The sequence below is a fragment of the Mizuhopecten yessoensis genome, unplaced genomic scaffold (genome assembly GCF_002113885.1).
Source record: "Mizuhopecten yessoensis strain PY_sf001 unplaced genomic scaffold, ASM211388v2 scaffold9033, whole genome shotgun sequence".
NCBI lineage: Eukaryota > Metazoa > Mollusca > Bivalvia > Pectinida > Pectinidae > Mizuhopecten > Mizuhopecten yessoensis.
This window is the reverse complement of record NW_018407845.1, coordinates 710,679-727,356: the sequence shown is the minus strand read 5'-3', so window position 1 is coordinate 727,356 and position 16,678 is coordinate 710,679. Positions and strand designations below refer to the sequence as shown.

General features: G+C 38.8%; 1 protein-coding gene and 1 long non-coding RNA gene across 2 annotated transcripts in view; one reads left to right on the top strand and one right to left on the bottom strand.

Moving 5' to 3' along the window:
* The window catches only part of LOC110457157 (probable JmjC domain-containing histone demethylation protein 2C), a 201,331-nt gene that overhangs the window by 118,161 nt on the left and 66,492 nt on the right, over nt 1–16,678 (top strand). The gene's annotated exons all lie outside the window — the stretch shown is intronic.
* LOC110457168 lies at nt 11,109–16,615 on the bottom strand. Its single transcript, XR_002463669.1, has 3 exons — nt 13,976–16,615; nt 12,969–12,982; nt 11,109–12,278 (listed from the first exon to the last, which is right to left on the bottom strand). It is a non-coding gene; the product is annotated as an uncharacterized LOC110457168 (long non-coding RNA).

The window sequence follows — 16,678 nt, the reverse complement described above, 5'->3', positions numbered from 1 at the left end:
TTCGGTCTGAAAACTTCAACTACTAGAGCAACTTTGTTGTTCTAGAATTTTTAAAGACTACATTAATGATATAATCTGATATATTAAGTCAGTAGGCCTAGAGTAAATTAGGTTGGTAGACCAGAGTAATTTAGGTCAGTAGACCTAGAGTAAATTAGGTTGGTAGATCTAGAGTAAATAAGGTAAGTAGACCTAGAGTAAATTAGGTCAGTAGATCTAGAGTAAATTAGGTCAGTAGACCTAGATTAAATTAGGTCAGTAGACTTGGAGTAACTTAGGTCAGTAGATCTAGAGTAAATTAGGTTGGTAGATCTAGAATAAATTAGGTTGGTAGATCTAGAGGAAATTAGGTTAGTAGACCTAGAGTAAATTAGGTTAGTAGATCTATAGTAACTTAGGTCAGTAGACCGTGAGTAACTTAGGTCAATAGACCGTGAATAAATTAGGTCAGTTGATCTAGAGTAACTTAGGTTAGTAGACCTAGAGTAAATTAGGTTGGTAGATCTAGAGGAAATTAGGTTAGTAGACCTAGAGTAAATTAGGTCAGTAGATCTAGATTAAATTAGGTCAGTAGACTTGGAGTAACTTAGGTCAGTAGACCTAGAGTAACTTAGGTCAGTAGATCTAGAGTAAATTAGGTCAGTTGATCTAGAGTAAATTAGGTTAGTAGACCTAGAGTAACTTAGGTCAGTAGATCTAGAGTAAATTAGGTTGGTAGATCTAGAGTAAATTAGGTTAGTAGATCTAGAGTAACTTAGGTCAGTAGACCGTGAGTAACTTAGGTCAGTAGACCGTGAATAAATTAGGTCAGTTGATCTAGAGTAAATTAGGTCAGTAGACTTAGAGTAACTTAGGTCAGTAGGCTTAGAGTAACTTAGGTCAGTAGATCTAGAGTAAATTGGGTTAGTAGACCTAGAGTAACTTAGGTCAGTAGATCTAGAGTAAATAAGGTCAGTAGACCTAGAGTAACTTAGGTCAGTAGACCGTGAGTAAATTAGGTCAGTTGATCTAGAGTAAATTAGGTCAGTAGACTTAGAGTAAATTAGGTCAGTAGATCTAGAGTAAATTAGGTCAGTAGACCTAGAGTAAATTAGGTCAGTTGATCAAGAGTAAATTAGGTCAGTAGACTTAGAGTAACTTAGGTCAGTAGATCTAGAGTAAATACGGTCAGTAGACCTAGAGTAAATTAGGTCAGTCGATCAAGAGTAAATTAGGTCAGTAGACTTAGAGTAAATTAGGTCAGTAGATCTAGAGTAAATTAGGTCAGTTGATCTAGAGTAAATTAGGTTAGTAGACCTAGAGTAACTTAGGTCAGTAGATCTAGAGTAAATAAGGTCAGTAGACCTAGGGTAAATTAGGTCAGTAGACCTAGAGTAAATCAGGTCAGTAGACCTTGAGTAAATTAGGTCAGTAGACTTAGAGTAACTTAGGTCGGTAGATCTAGAGTAAATTAGGTTGGTAGATCTAGAGGAAATTAGGTTAGTAGACCTAGAGTAACTTAGGTCAGTAGATCTAGAGTAAATAAGGTCAGTAGACCTAGGGTAAATTAGGTCAGTAGACCTAGAGTAAATTAGGTCAGTAGACCTAGAGTAAATTAGTTCAGTAGACCTTGAGTAAATTAGGTCAGTAGACTTAGAGTAACTTAGGTCAGTAGACTTAGAGTAACTTAGGTCAGTAGATCTAGAGTAAATACGGTCAGTAGACCTAGAGTAAATTAGGTCAGTAGACCTTGAGTAAATTAGGTCAGTAGACAGTAGTACAGTAAATACTATCAATAAAGCTATTTCAGTAAATAAATATTCAGAGAAATTTCTGTGTGTTAGACAAAGCTGCAGGCCGTGGCTTTATAGACTGCCCGGTTTGATTGGATGTCTGATAGGAGATGCCTGCCCAGCAGACACTGATATAAGGCTATGTGATTGGTACTGACAACACTATAGAGGTGTTATATACACAATCAGCCAATTGTTATCTACTGACGAGGATTCAAAATAGGATACAAAAGATAGCATGGTTAAACATTTACAAGCAGATGGTAATATTTATGTTATTGAGCCGTGTACATTTTTCATAAAAAATCCCATAAATTTGTCTTATGTGTCATTAAGTAAGAAGAGGAGGTATTTTGGACTAGGTAACTATTTTAAATTACCGTTCATATGCCGCAGAGCCTAGGTAAGAAGAATATTTATAGTGTTGGCAAGTCACCCTGTTGGCAACATAACTTTCAAACCAGTAAGTGGCAGCTAAGAACGTTCTGACCTATTTTTTAAAACGTGTTTAGTAATAAAGGCCTCTGGCTTCCCTGTAACATCTCAATAGCTGACTTGTGTTAGCTAGAAATGCTTTCAACACTTTAACAATGGAGTCACTGTGCATCTTTTAGATAATATCACAGGTACTTGTTGACGATCAGAGTTATTGTAGAACACCTTCATACTGCATGTGACCAAACGCAATGTTTTTAAATACATACTTACTTGACATGTAAGAATTACAAAAAAAATATATGAAAAAAATGGAAAATAATTGATATTTTTCAATCCAGAAGTACCAAGTGGGAATGAAAAGACAACAAAAGGAAAGAAAAAGATGTTTTCTGAATTCAGATTTACCAAGTTTGAATAGTAATTGAAAGTTTCAAATAAAGACTGTAAATATTAATATTAATTCCATAGATTTGACCTTTAACCTTTGCATCGTGGTTTAAATAATCATTTACCAATTAGCATGAATCCAACATGATCAGGCTGGTAATTAAGGCAATAAGGGAAATGGCTGCAATTTGATCTGGATGTGAATCTTCTATTACACCTATTGATCTCTCCTGTAAGCCTACCTTTTATTAGCTTTGGCACATTCATTGTTTCACTGATATATATGGCCACAGGGTCATCCAATGTTAGATTCTCTATTCCTCATTTGGAACTGACATTTGGTGCTGGAGGCTGGAGTTCACCTAGATTTATCTCCATTGTGATGATCTCTTGGTGTTGGCTGGTGCTAGCTAGGTTTATATCGTTACTGTTTACGTTAATAACAAAGGTTGATAGTGGTTTTCCTGCTGTTTATTATCTCAATGAGTTCCAGTTTATTTGGTACACAGGATAAGTGTTGTGCAAATGAGATTTGGTTTTGATTTTGACAATTTTATTGTGAGTTGTGTCCCTTTTTCTATAAAGTTTTGTCCAAAGTGCTGCTCCTTATCGTCTTAATATTATAATGAAACTTCAAAGACATGATCTGTCCCTTAGACAGTTGTTAAGTGTGATGTTTTTATAAGGTCCAAAGTCAAAATCATGGGAAGGGGAGTCGCCAAAAACATTGAAAGCATTGCATGCTGTACAGAACTACAAGTCTGGAGATAAACATTTTACAAATCACTGTAGTCACTAACACTAAATGGTAAATGCCAAAAAGAACTTTAGATTTTTGTACTGTTTATGTTGGGGCTGGGTTGCAGATGGATAAAACGGCTATTGGACAGGAAACACAGCTGCCCTCAATACAATTGGGTGGATATGTTTACATATATCGATTGAAGATGTAGATGTTGAAATAAGCAACTGTTGAAATTGTTGAGGCTTTAAGGGATGTGACCATGTTTGCTGTTGAAGCAGTAAACACATGGCCCAGTAGCTGTTTACATCATTTAAATGTCATGCAGTAGAACCAGGAAAGAATTTGGGGATCAACCATGATGTTGTTCACTTTGATTTGATCTGCAATCCTTGCACATGCCTCCTGTCTCCCTAGACTACAGGAGAATTAGCTTCCTTCCCTGACCATCTCAATCTTCTGGTGTACCTAATTCCTCCTCCCCTTTCCTTGGCTGTTAATTGGTGTACCTGCAAAGCTCCTTCCCTCCTGTAAGTGGGATGTGTATGTTTGGCCCTCTGCCAGCCCTATGGTTTGTTATTTAGAGCTTGTAAACACTTGCCCAATTTTACTTGCACCCATAAGTGCCACTACCTATTCCTAACATCACTGTAGAATAGATCCTGCCAAAACAGCATTCCTGGCCAACAACCATAACTTCTTTGTGGAAACCTTCCAAGCATTTGTCTATGTGGCATGCATCTTTGGTATGTTGGTAGTAGATTGTGATTAGCCTGGATGGGATGGAGAGAACATACCTGTGTAGATAGCTATGGGTTGTCCCCCTGGCTGTCATTCATTAGGGGACACAGCTCTACTGCACTGGATAACTGGGGTCAGGGAGGAAGTCTTCTGTCATCAATAAATGACAGGTGCTATGCTGATGAATTCAGGTTGTATAGAGTTGTGTACATTAACCACAGGCTCTGTTTGACTGCACCCACAGACTAATTGACATACAGAGGCACAAAGACAGGGAACAGAAACACTACCTACAATACTACTAATTAATTATACATGGTGCTATTCCAGCTTTACCATATCATGGTGTGTGTTATGGTTAGGTTTCTACATAAACAAGTTTTGTTGGGTAAATCAATAGACTAGTGGCATAGTTGTGTTCTATCTATGACATGGCTATGCAATGACTACCAGATTTTGTAGTACATTTCAGACGTGTAGTATACTGTTATTGTTGTTCTTTTGTGTTATAATTTTGGCAGGCTGGAATAGACATCTTCTCCCAGCTCCATGGTTTATCGGACATGTGTAAAAAGATTGATGAGAGTTGGCTTGTATTGCTGGGTTTTCTATCAAACCCACGGTTGCCATGTCCTTGTATGTGTGACCTTTATGTTGCTCTGCACGTACCACTGTGTATTATGTAACTGTAATTTAATCATTTTCTAGCTTTACTGTCAAATGATGAATGCTGAAGTGCTGTTCTGGTGGGCGATCTGGACTACCAGGGATGCTGGAGTGTCTATATATTACAGCCCTCTGCAATCTCTGACATTCTCATTAGCATGAACCAGTAGTGATCATGCCATTAAGTTTTCTGCAATCTGAAATTTGTGTACTTCAACAGTAATAGTTTACATAATGGGTTAATGGTTAAGTTTCCCATGTGCAATTAGATTGAAGTATTAAACAGTATGTAAACCAATGTTTGCCTAAATTTTTTGCAAACTCAAATTCCCATGGTTGGAAATTGAAGACCAAGGGTTGATATGACTTTTGTGGATGTAAATATCACGAGAAACTTGTGTAATTGATTTTGTGTTGCTTACAAAGCAAAGAGACATGTAGGGATCATGTCGTCATCTCATCGGCATCATCCACACATGGTCTGGTACCCCAATGCGAGTGATAACTACTCTAGTTCAATTTTGAACCAAATCTGAAAATAAAACATGGCTGCCAGTGGCCATCTTGGAATTTGTGGAATGTCCCAGAGTTTCCATGTAATAACCCATGAAGACATGCTTTGATTCTCATGAAACTTCCTGCATGTCCCAATACTATCCCTAACCCTTTCAGGGTCCAAGTTTGACCCAAATCTGAAAATCAACATGGCTGCCAGTAGCCATTTCGGAATTTGTGAAAGCACATCAAACATCATTCCACCAAAGATAGCTGGAACAGGCAACAAAAATACACTTCCATGGAATTCTCGTGTTTAATGAGAAATCCAAAACAATTCAAATCATTGGAGTTTTACATCAGATTCAACACTGAGAAAAAATCATGAAAACATGCCCTATGTCCTTTACAGGAATCAAAAGTTGAGTATTGAATAATGTTTCATATTCATCTGGCAATTTTTTTTAAAATAAATTGGTATTTGCAAATTTAATGCATTCCTAATCTGAAATAATGGATTCATGGCAAAGCCACTACAACAAGATTTATTGCCAAAAAAAGGCTTGATTTAATAGCACTGGGTTGTCCTAATCACTTTTTCTCTAGTCTGCATTGCAGCTGCAAATAACATCCATTTTGTTTTTTATCTTAATTCCACATCTTTTCTGGGGTCTGTGGTCTCTGCATCATAAGGCTCGGCAATCCTCGCTGCAGTAGCAGGTGCAGCTAGGTCTGTGATTTAGGTCTACACCGGCCATCAGACAAAGATGTTTCCACATAAACACCATTGGCTCTTCTAACGCAGGCCTGCGCCTTGTGAGACTGTCTGGCTCTTCTAAAGCAGGGCCTAGTGAGACTGTCTGATTTAACCCCAAGAGAATATGAATTTTCAGTTTAAGCATTTTGGACAAACTGGGTCATTGTTCCATGGGAGATGTCTCATTGTGTATTGGCCCCCTAGGACAGTCTTATTAGCATATTAATACAAAGGCTCTAGGACTCACTTGCATTATTGTAAGGAGCTCACAATGCCTGGGTGACCTGAATGATGAGCAGCCCTCCTTGGATAGCAGCCCTTGTAATCATAGGACCAAGTTGAATTGATTTTCTGTACCAGACCATTTATTATGGTGTTTTGTGAGCCTGATGCGCACAAGGTATTGATTCTCAGTCTGCCTGCTTGTGGCCCATAAAAAACATTCTTCATTATGGGGTTATGTCTGCGCCATGGCTGGGGCCCCTGAGGGTAGAGGGGCCAACAACAACCTCAAGTGGCTCTATAGGCACAGAATGGAGCCATGATGATCCCAAGGATGTACCAAATAATGGGATTGGAATGGCAAGGGCTCAACAGGGAATACACTAATCTTTACATACCAAAACTGTTGAATTCTAAATTGCCCTCTTGTAAGGTGTTAATGGGATTGAGGAGAAAGAATGTGATTATAAATTGTGGAAATGTCAGAGAGACATTGTGTTTCTTTCTGGGTTGGTTTTATAGCTGGGGATTAGGAAGGTTGATGCTCTTATACTCGGACATAGAGAAGCCATTGGAAATACCAAGGGGAAATCTACCTGATTATTGTTCTGGTTCTTAACAAGAGTTTCTCATCTTAAATCAATATATTGAAGATGAAAGAAAGTAGGGGGTTCCTTGGTGAATCGAAAGATAATGGGAGGGGTTGTGGGTTGGGTGATGCAAGGAATTGGGGATGGTGTAGTTAACAGGAAAGGTTGCGGGGGAGGGGATAGTAAACCTTACATGGTTGGGGGGGGGGGAATAAATAGTGAACCTAAGTCTAAATATTGACAATACCATAATAATGGATCTCATTGGGATCAAGATATTTAAACGAAGAGAAGGGATTCAGATCAGTGGTTAGTGCAAAGGAATTGGGGATGGTGTAGTTAACAGGAAAGGTTGGGGGGAGGGGGTAGTAAACCTTACATGGTTGGGGGGGGGGGGAGTATATTGACAATACTGTTATAATGGATCTCATTGGGATCAAGAGACTTCAAAATGATACCGTCTTAGCACCATCAGATTGTAGACAGACAGAGGCTTGGGGACATGACACATCAGCATTGACTGGGAGCGGTCTAAGGATATGCTGTTGATAAAGAGTTTGGAAAGGGGGCGCAGGGGTGTCTGAGAGACATGTACTTCATACCTGAATTTACATAGCCCTAATCCTCACACCTTGTATATTGCATTTTTCCTTTGTCAATACATGGAAATGGATAAATATTTTTTAGGACCACATTGCACACAGAGTAGTGAATCATCGAGACGGAGAGAGCTAAGGGTACCCCTGTACTTTAGGGCTTGTCTGCTGTGGCATGTGTACAGTAGCATATGTTCTGGTTGTTAGGTGTTGTCTCCTCAGTGTATTGTGTGTTTACACAAGGTGCTGCGTATTGATAGATCATGTCTAGGTCAAGATGCCAAACTTAGACACCTAGTACTGTTTATAATTTACTTTTATTTCTGGTCCTGTTTTTGTTAGGTAGTGCAGAGCTATGTGACCTGATGTAGTTGTCACAGCCCTGTCTGGTGTGTTTGACTGCTGCTATGACTTGTTTACTACACTATGTTGAGAGTTTTATTATTTACATTTGCATGGCATTGTCATTATATAGCCTCTTTATGTGCTCATAATGTTTGTATTAATTATTTCTCAATTTATTTATTTATTATTCTATTTCAAAAATGTAATTATAAAAAAAGAAATGTAAATCAGCATTATGAGTGTTTTAATGTAACTACCCCATCTCAGACCACTGGCCAGTGTAGCTGGTCAATTAGGGCCTGGGCCCTAGCCAGCCCTAGCCAGCCTCATCGGGTGCTGGGGCACTACTATCAGTAAACAGTGTTGGGGCTGAAAGAGTTAACACTACTTGCCAACAGGGTGGGGGTCCCTCTTTTATGTACTTTTACACAAGTCTTGTATCACACCACTACTAAAACAAAGTCATTGTTTTTTATAGATAAAATATAACCCGTTCTGAACCCCTGTTAGAGGGCTGTCAATCTCCTTCAGTTGCTTCACTCTGTTCATTGGGATAATGATGTGTAATGTAACTGCTAGCAGGAATCCAAACTGGGGGTGACAAGGGGTCTGTTTGATCTAGTGTTGTCAAAAAATCAATATCACAACCTGGTGGAGTGGAGAGGACAGCCAGGCATGAGTGAGTGAACACTGTGCCTGTAACCTCTGGCCCTGATGGCCGTCATCACAGAACCCCACAACACCACATATTTGCCTTGTCTGGCTAGATAATTTAATAACCAAGTACATTGATTTGGTATCGGCCTGATGGTGGCTCGTATGGTAATTGTGTCAGTTGGAAAATCTAATAAACTTCTTCTGTTTCATAATTTCTTCCTTTTTGTCGATTTTAGGACTGATTTTGTACATTCCTGTGGCTTCTGTATCAATTTTCTTCCATTTCTCCTTAGCTCAAACTGCGTTTTCTTTTTATAGTTTGATGGCATGCCAGTATTGGTTGTGCTGCATCGTTTGGAGGGTTTGTAAGCATGCACATAAGATACTGTGGCGTGCCTGCTATGTGGTGTGTTATGTTGCTGCTGATATGCTTGCCGTAATTAGAAACATGATTATCAAATTATCTAACTCTATGCATCATCCATTCAAATTAAAAACACTAGTTCCCAAAAGGGATAGCTTCCGGTTATTTTTTATTGACGATCAGTGAAACACAAACTCCCAGACTGTTTATACCTGTACTGTTATATAAATAGGGCCTGACTTTGTTTTGTTTATACCACTGTACTGATAGTGTCTCACCTTGTCTGGTGCTACGTCCTTCTGAGTTACCAACATTTTGACTTCCCCTACCAACACTCTTCCCTTGCTACAATCCCTTCTGTACTGTATCATATACATCCACTGGTCTGCCTCCATATTGACCTACAAGGTTCCAGTGTAATATATAATGAACCCCTCTTTGTCTTCTGTTGCCCAGTGAACCATCTGATGACCTGTACCTTCTGCGTCCTCTGTCCCTGTCTGTTACCTTCTTATTGTCATTATTATACACTCTTACCTTGGTCTGCATTGCTCTGTTGCCTATTGTGTACCTATCCCAAGGCATCCATCCATCTGCTGCCCTGTACCCTGTCATTGGTGCATATGACACTTCTCCTCTGTACCATGCAACACTTCTCCTCTGTACCATGCCTTATACCCATCTCCTAGTCTTAACATTTATGTGCCCTTGTACCCTGTGTTTACCCCTTTCTTGTATTTCCTTGAATCCCCTCAATGTACTGTGCCCCCCCCCCAATCAGTTGACTTTTGCTCCTCCTCAACTTGTATATCCCTGTATATTCCCTTCATCAACTTTTTTCTCCTCTGTAGCCATATTTCTCCTGTTTTGCCCTGTGTTTTCTCCATGCCCTATATCCTCCCGAGTTGCCCTGGTCCCCTCCATTCTCTTGTTCCCCTCTGTGTTGCTTTCTATCTTTGTATCCCAATCTGATGCCCTGTGTTTGCTTTATTGCCCTGCTTCCTATTACAAATGCCCAGTATCCCTTTCTGTTGCCCTGTATGATGTCATTTTATCTCTACTGTAGCCTATGCTACACTGTAGTGAATGTGATAATAAGAAAGAGATTAATAAAGATTACATCACAATTTATTCTTACATCTTGATAAAAAGTTCACTTGGTGTTAGTGATAACTTGTAACACAGTATTGGTACTATAGGGCATCTGTCTGACTACATCTGATGAAACAGATATATTTTGTGTACAGTTAAGTCATGCATACCAGCTATGTAGATGATGGATAAGATTTTATCATAATAGCTTTCAATAAAGATAGGATAATCATCTCGCATGCTTGTTCTAATCATAAGGAATATCTTTTGAAAGAGCTAGAGCATGCCATTCTCCTCTACATCCAATTCTCATCTTCATCTTTTTAATCTGTCGCTTCCCTTAGTTTCCTGGTATCTCATTTATATTTCAACACGTCATTAAAACAGGTTGATTAACACTGAAAAATAATTAGAAATCAATGAAGCAGTCTTGTGTGTTTCATTTGCTGCTGTTTGTGTGGCCATTTGTCAGAATTTGCTGTGTTCAAGGCTGAAGTGTAATTGTAGGGCAATGATATGTAGGATGTCTGATGGATGCCTGCTGCTGACAGAGTCGTCCCTGAACTACTTTCACTCAACACCTTATCCCCTGATCAATGACTCACTTTTCATATGTCATGCCTTAATTACATTTGTATTTCCAAATCATTAAAACAAAATTTAACATGAATTTCGGTCTCGCAGGTCAAACACATATTCAACTTTTTTTTCTTTTCTTTCTAAAGATCAAATATACAATTTTAAAGGAAATGTCATATAAAAGGAAATCATTTTGAAATTCTTCTCAAAGTTCTGTCAAGATGATTCATGTTGTAGAATGGTAAGGTAGACCTGATAAATTACAACTGCCCCATTGAATGTCGGCTTTTACAGTATTTGTGTACCAGAGTATTACAGAAAGACATGTCTGCGTTTCTCACTATCGGAAATGCTAATAATAATGATGACTTCAGTAGATATTTATCAACACAGAGTTTGTATTAGGGTTTGGCAAAATAATCATGCAGTTTAGGTGGTGAAAACCTCTTCAGGTCAGTAAGTTTTTGTTGGTAAAATCAATTTCTTAACAGTAAAGGTTTTAGCATAATCAATAAAATGTAATCTTATAGAAATAAAACAGTTACTGAAAATCTAGTAGACTGTAAGTGAGAAATGACGCATAACACACAACATGAGCATTATTTTAATCAAGCAGAATTAGCATATATTCTAGATAAGAAGCCGTGGGGAGATAATATGGCAAGGTTTGGCTGATCCTATCGCCAGTGAGGGTGATGTACACATCAAATGTCTGCAATATACATAAACATTTGATGATTGCCCACAGATGCTACGATAAATTTGGATTCAAAATATTGGTATAAAAAAAGATGAGTATCTAGAAGGATTTTGAATATTCAGGGAACAGAGATTTGATCTGGAGCCTTGAGGAAGATATGTGTTGTAAGCCGGTAGATAAGGCTGGTAATGTGTAGGGATCCCAATTACCTTGTTATAGCAGCTCATGCATGCCAAGTTTTATCTCGTGTCTAAAGGTCTGTAATGTTACTTGTGCACAAATTTCAACTCGATGGTGGGCTATTTTTGGCACCGTATAAAAAATCAACATAGCAAACAAATCCTGAGTAAGTGGATTCAAGTTGTGCTGCTATGTCAGTTAGTTCTTAGGAATGTATCCTACCCATTACAAATTTTCTTCGTGTTCGGTTAATCTAAACATTTCAATTATTCGTAAAGTTGTGAAAATTTGTCTGAAATAAAGGAAGTATTTTACCTGTTAGTTCTCGGGAAAGTATCCTACCTGTTAGTTCTCAGGAATTGGGTCAGCAACTATTTTTACATACATTACCAATAGACATCTTTTCTTGTTTAATGCATATATCCTACTTTGTATACATGGTTCTTGGTGTCTATTCTGGTTACCATGCTATGCATACATTGTGTTTGGTGTCAGTTCCAGTATAACACCACTAACTTGCTCTACAATACAGTTAAAGACTGCACCTAGCTCTGCATACATTGTGTTTGGTGTCCTTTCCAGTATAACACCACTAACTTGCTCTGCAATACAGTTAAAGACTGCGACCTAGCTCTGCATACATTGTGTTTGGTGTCCTTTCCTGTACAACACCACTAACTTGCTTTACAATACAGTTACAGACTGCGACCTAGCTCTGCTTACATTGTGTTTGGTGTCAGTTCCAGTATAACACCACTAACTTGCTCTACATTACAGTTAAAGACTGCGACCTAGCTCTGTATACATTGTGTTTGGTGTCAGTTCCAGTATAACCCCACTAACTTGCTCTGCAATACAGTTAACGACTGCGACCTAGCTCTGCATACATTGTGTTTTGTGTCAGTTCCAGTATAACACCACTAAATTGCTCTGCAATACAGTTAAAGACTGCGACCTAGTTGCTTTACAATACAGTTACAGACTGCGACCTAGCTCTGCATACATTGTGTTTGGGGTCCTTTCCTGTACAACACCACTAACTGGCTTTACAATACAGTTACAGACTGCGACCTAGCTCTGCTTACATTGTGTTTGGTGTCAGTTCCAGTATTACACCACTAACTTGCTCTGCAATATAGTTAAAGACTGTGACCTAGCTCTGCATACATTGTGTTTGGTGTCCTTTCCAGTACTACACCAATAACTTGCTCTACAATATAGTCAAAGACTGCTACCTAGCTCTGCATACTTTGGGTTTGGTGTCAGTTCCAGCATAACACCACTAACTTGATCTACAATACAGTTAAAGACTGAGACCTAGCTCTGCATACGGTGTGGTTGGTGTCCTTTCCAGTATCACACCACTAACTTGCTCTACGATATAGTCAAAGACTGCTACCTAGCTCTGCATACTTTGGGTTTGGTGTCAGTTCCAGCATAACACCACTAACTTGATCTACAATACAGTTAAAGACTGAGACCTAGCTCTGCATACGGTGTGGTTGGTGTCCTTTCCAGTACTACACCAATAACTTGCTCTACAATATAGTCAAAGACTGCTACCTAGCTCTGCATACTTTGTATTTGGTGTCAGTTCCAGCATAACACCACTAACTTGCTGTACAATACAGTTAAAGACTGAGACCTAGCTCTGCATACCTTGTGTTTGGTGTCCTTTACAGTATTACACCACTAATTTGCTCTGCAATACAGTAAAAGACTGCGACCTAGCTCTGTATACATTGTGTTTGATGTCCTTTCCAGTATTGCACCAGTAACTTGCTCTACAATATAGTCAAAGACTGCTACCTAGCTCTGCATACATTGAGTTTGGTGTCAGTTCCAGTATAACTCCACTAACTTGCTCTGCAATATAGTTAAAGACTGTGACCTAGCTCTGCATACTTTGCGTTTGGTGTCAGTTCCAGTATGACCCCACTAACTTCCTCTGCAATACAGTTAAAGAATGCGACCTAGCTCTGCAGACATTGTGTTTGGTGTCCTGTCCTGTACAACACCACTAACTTGCTGTACAATACAGTTAAAGACTGAGACCTAGCTCTGCATACGGTGTGGTTGGTGTCCTTTCCAGTATTGCACCACTAACTTGCTCTGCAATATAGTTAAAGACTGTGACCTAGCTCTGAAAACTTTGTGTTTGGTGTCACTTCCAGTATTACACTGTGACATAGCTCTGCATACTTTGGGTTTGGTGTCAGTTCCAGCATAACACCACTAACTTGCTGTACAATACAGTTAAAGACTGCGTCCTAGCTCTGCATACATTGGGTTTGGTGTCAGTTCCAGCATAACACCACTAACTTGATCTACAATACAGTTAAAGACTGCGGCCTTAGCTCTGTATAAATTGTGTTTGGTGTCAGTTCCAGTATTACACTGCGACCTAGCTCTGCATACTTTGTGTTTGGTGTCAGTTCCAGTATTACACTGTGACCTAGCTCTGCATACTTTGTGTTTGGTGTCAGTTCCAGTATAACACCACTAACTTGCTCTACAATATAGTCAAAGACTGCGACCTAGCTCTGCATACATTGTGTTTGGTGTCAGTTCCAGTATAACACCTCTAACTTGCTCTACAATACAGTTTAAGACTGCGCCCTAGCTCTGCATACATTGTGTTTGGTGTAATACATTGTGTTTGGTGTCCTTTCCAGTATTACACCACTAACTTGCTCTGCAATAAAGTTAAAGACTGCGACCTAGCTCTGCATACATTGTGTTTGGTGTTTCGTCCTTTTACTTAGTAGTCACCTAGCTTTGCATACATTGTTGCTTGTTTCTTTTATGTGTTTTTTATGCTTCTTTCTGCTGGTGGATATCTCATTGCTTTACACCTGCTCTGTAGCCGTTAGTATAAGATCTCTTCACCAGCACCTAGACTTACATCACCGATTGTGTTTTCATTGGCCAGTATCTATGTTGCTGTGTGCACATACTACCTTTGAGTGACCTTTCCTGTCTATACACAGGATCTTCCTTCTAATACATTACCGCTTCGTCTTCCTGGGGATGGTTACCACCTTCCTGTTTCCTGTTTGTGGTATTTCTGTAGTGAGCAGTCCTCGTTATCAGCTCATTTGATACCTCATTTTGTAATTAGCTGGTCACAGCTGGTGTTAATGGAGGAGAGATTTTTATTTTGACACATGTACATTTTGTCCCTTCAAAATTCAGTGCAAAATTGAAAGGAAGGAGGGTGATCTTTACTAGCTTTGTAAGGAATAGTTTATAGAACTCTAGATCTAGGATATAGCTGTTGTAAGTTCGGAGGGGGAGAGGATGGATTTCATACAACGCAGCTAACAACTATTGGAATAAATTGTGTGATAATAGCTTGTTGGATACATTGTGATGTAATGGTGTGATTGTAGAGAAGTGGAGGTCTCATTACAGAGCTGAATTCATAACCTGATCAGTTAATATTGATTTACTGAGTAGAGCCGGGTAGGGAGGTGGCTGACACTGTCACACAGATGTACTGTAATTTAGTATAGTTTTGTCTCATCACTGTGCCCGTTTTGGCTTTATCAGACTTGTATTTGACAGCTCCAGATTGAAATGATATAATCTAAAACCTTATCTTGGTGATAGTTATACAATTTTGAATAGATGGCTCATCGAACACCTGCAATGTAATACTGGTGTGGGATCTTGTTGGTGGGTTTAGGGGTTAGTATAAATATTACATTGATATCAAACTTAATGTGCCTCAGGTCTCGATAGTCTATTCCCTATTGGAGTTAAATAACATCATTGATTTTGAGTGTTGGCTATGCATGTGTCATGAATGAGGACTTTATGTGTCAGTAATTGACAACAGAAAGGTAAAGGATCGTCACTGTTTGAGACCCGTTTTAATGCCCCATAAAGAAGTGATCAGGACATTAATCACTTCCTCAGACCATACAACATTGGTATTAGACTTGGTGCTAAGTTCCATTACTCCAATACTAACAGTCCCAACAGTCATCAAATGGCATAGGTAACTACATCCTGCTGCACAAATATGTGATATGTAGGTCACTGTGACCTCAATTTCCTAATTTACTAGATTTGCTTAGACTTTACCTGAAGTTCCATTTCTGTGATTTAGATTTTGTGCTCCGCTCCATTTCCATCAAAGTGAAAAGGAAGGTGGGGGCCCCACATGTATGATTCACAGACACTTTGTTTACTATACTGAAATACTGCTGTTGTATTTTAAAACTGAATTATTTTGATGTGTTGGTATCAACATTTTAACAGTAAACTCTGATTATAGCGTAAATGAAAAGCAATTTCAGTTGCCATTTAATTCATGAGGAAATTTGTCAATCAAACTGTATATATGTTATATACTTTCTATTTCTGTTTGTCTTTGGTGTCCAACAAGATTCGAATGTCTGAAATGGGAATCGTTGCTACATTGTTGAATTCATAATTGAATCCTTCTGCAAAAAACATTAATATAACACTACTATGAAAATTACCCATTGTACAGTATCGTACACAAATACCTCGGTATCAAAAATCAAACCATGTGATCCCTTATTCAAGACACTGATCTGGGAATGAGTATAGCGCATTGATCATATGTTTCTTTTTGTTTTATCAAACATAAGGTGTACTTGGTTAATTGGTTAACTATGCATAACATCAGCACACCCAAATGAATAAAAATTTGCGTTTCAAAAACAAGGTAAGGTCTTCTGACATTCAACTTAATTTGAGAAAAGGGAGAGTGAGGAACTCAAAATTGGTTTTGTTGTATCCTTCCTATTGATTCACATTGGATCACAACATTCCAGAATGGTATGAAGTACAAATGTTATGTTGAGCACCTGCATCTGATCTCATAATATACCTCGGTTGTTTCTTTTCTGTGTATCATGCTGTACATTCATTATGGACTTAGGGTATCGGGACATTCACCTCTATTATGTATTAGAATTGTGCTGTATAGTTTGTTTTACCTCAATACTGATTATCAGATATCTATATTGTCCATGTTGGTAAGACTTTGTCTCCACCTCTACCCTTGCCTGCTGGTTTAGTATTGATTTGCTGGTCTGGTGTTGGACACACTGTCGGTCTAATGATAGACCATGTCACAGGTCATTAGTGCTGGTACCACCACCACCACCACCACCACTAGACACATCAGCCATCAGCCTCTAACATATCTGACTCAGCCCTCACCTTCACCCTTACTCTCCAGCAGGAAGTAGCTGGCTTCTATCTTCTGCTCTATGTACTTGTCTGGATGGAGTGTTGATTAACAGCCTCCAAACTGGGGAGTTTTCCGTTGTACAGATGGAGTTATAACTTACTGTTTATTACTTACCTATTTCCATA